General features: G+C 41.1%; 2 non-coding genes across 2 annotated transcripts; one reads left to right on the forward strand and one right to left on the reverse strand.

Annotated features, from left to right (window-relative positions):
• Positions 1-437: 437 nt before the first annotated feature.
• On the reverse strand, positions 438-511 carry TRNAT-AGU (transfer RNA threonine (anticodon AGU)). Its single transcript has one exon. It is a non-coding gene; the product is annotated as a tRNA-Thr (tRNA).
• Positions 512-1,895: 1,384 nt separating this feature from the next.
• On the forward strand, positions 1,896-1,967 carry TRNAH-GUG (transfer RNA histidin (anticodon GUG)). The gene has a single exon. It is a non-coding gene; the product is annotated as a tRNA-His (tRNA).
• The last annotated feature ends 479 nt before the right edge of the window (positions 1,968-2,446 follow it).

The raw sequence follows: 2,446 nt of genomic DNA on the forward strand, positions 1-2,446 counted from the left end.
AGATACATATATACATTTCAGTATTTGTAATGTATAGCCTCCAAAGTAAAGAAATAACATTCTTGTCTTGTTAGTGTATTGGCATGACTCTTGCTTTTGATATGAAAAGCTGCAGCCATAATCATCAGAAAGATAACCGGGATAGGCCTTATACCTGGCAGAGCTGAATTAATAAATCTAGCTATCCTTGACATCCCCAAACTAATTAGAGAGATGCACCCCCTACCCAGGCCCAGCTGTGATTGCAAAATTATGGGATGGTAGTTAAGGTCTTCCTTGCCTCGGCCTTTGAACTTCATTCAAAATTCTAATCTCAATCACGATATAAAATCAGAATGTTAATCAGGTTTTTTTTTCTGCTTTGGAATAATAAAAAGACCCAGTTGTGCCCTGTTCAGCTGTATCCATCTTTTTAGTATCAAAAGGTTCGGTTTCCGAGGCACCACTGGGAATCGAACCCAGGATCTCCTGTTTACTAGACAGGTGCTTTAACCAACTTAGCCATGGTGCCTCACACTATAATTCAGGCCACTCACTCTAAAGAGAGGAGAAAGATGCTGCATTAGCAAAGTATGTTACATTCTGCCAGTGAGATCTCAGGGCAAAAGCCCTTAAGACTGGCTGACACAGAATTCTTAATATAGCAATCTCCTGGGTGCCTTGCAAGCCTGATTCAACTTTGGAATAGAAGAAGCCTTGGGTTCAAAGCCCAGTCCACTGAAGGAAGGATTGCCATTCCTTTTGATTTGTGAGAGGTTTGCTCTTATTTTCCGTCTGAAAATAATTGGGGAGGGGGAAGGTGGAATACTTCCTTCAGCCTCTAAATAGACAAACGAAGAAATCAGCTGCAACTTAACTCAAGATGTCCTGTTTATGGAGATTCAAGATGTCCTGTCTAAGGAGATGAAAAAAGCACATTTGGGGACAAGATGTCCAGAGCGTGGCACGACAAAACCGCGGTCCACTAAAGCGCGCCCGACAAAAGCGCGTACCTGACGTCATCAGCAGCGCAACAAATACGACCGCGGAGATTTTAAAAAGCGCTTTTAAAACAAGCCAATTCACGTAAAGGTAAGGGTTAGGTTTAGGGTTAGGGTTAGGGTTAGGTTAAGGGTTAGGGTTAGGTTTAGGGTTAGGTTAAGCGTTAGGGTTAGGTTTAGGGTTAGATTAAGGGTTAGTGTTAGGTTTAGCGTTAGGTTAAGGGTTAGGTTTAGGGTTAGGTTTAGGGTTAGGTTAAGGGTTAGGTTTAGGGTTAGGTTTAGGGTTAGGTTTAGGGTTAGGTTTAGGGTTAGGTTTAGGGTTAGGTTAAGGGTTAGGTTTAGGGTTAGGTTTAGGGTTAGGTTTAGGGTTAGGTTTGGGGGGCTTAGGGTAAGGTTTTCACTTTAATTTTAAGTTTACCGCTCACAGCGTGATGTTTTCGTCGCGCTGTGATGACGTCAGGTACGCGCTTTTGTCGAGCGCGCTTTAGTCTACCGCGGTTTTGTGGTGGAACCATCCAGAGAGCCCAGAGAGCACCAAGGACCCCGCATTTCAACCCTCTCCTTTATAGGGGAAAGGTCTTGAAAGATCATAAATCCTCACCCCCCGAATTGCATATGGGATTCTCACTTAGGATAATTTGATTTCTTGCATCCTAAACTAGTTCCCACTGTAGGGGAGAACATTTTGCTTTTGAAGAGGCTCATGTTTTCCACTGCAAACATAGCAAAGGGTGTGTTTTTTTTAAAACTGTATTTGGCTGATAACAGAAAGAAGCACAAGTGGAAAAAAGATTGAGATTTTCGAGATCAGCCGCATTATCAAACTGTTTGTCGGTGTTTCTCTTCTCACAGGCTCTGGCCAATTCCCACTGCAACTGTAAGGAAGAGCTGTTTGGAACAAAGCAGAGCCAGCCAGCCATGATCGTATAGTGGTTAGTACTCTGCGTTGTGGCCGCAGCAACCTCGGTTCAAATCCGAGTCATGGCATCGAATGGCAAGTGCATGAATTTTTTAAAATCTATTTCAGGAAAAAGCTAAAGACTTTCCGCGAGCCGTATTCATATATAGCCACGTTACTGGAACCTAAAGCGTGCATTCTGAATACATTACTTTGAGAATGTGTCATTACATTAAAAACATTTATGTTGCTTTTCTGCTGATTAATTTGGGAGCAGAGAAAATGAAGAATAGTTTCTTATTTGCACATCATCCTATATTTTTACCATTGTGTAATGTATACAAGTACACAGTTTTAAAATTCATATAAACAGTTGGCAGGTCAGCAATACACCATTTTCAACTATAAAATATATTTACTATAGATTAAGTTTATATAAATGAAAAATGGCATTCTTAGCAATAATAACCACTCTTACTGAGATTTTAAATTACAGAAATGTGACCTCCTTCAACCATATCTATTATTCCAACCACCCGCCATTATTTCAACCACTCACTCCAAAGCA

This window comes from Thamnophis sirtalis, unplaced genomic scaffold, assembly GCF_051295495.1.
Source record: "Thamnophis sirtalis isolate CommonGarterSnake01/CBP01778 unplaced genomic scaffold, rThaSir2_p1.2 scaffold_11, whole genome shotgun sequence".
NCBI lineage: Eukaryota > Metazoa > Chordata > Lepidosauria > Squamata > Natricidae > Thamnophis > Thamnophis sirtalis.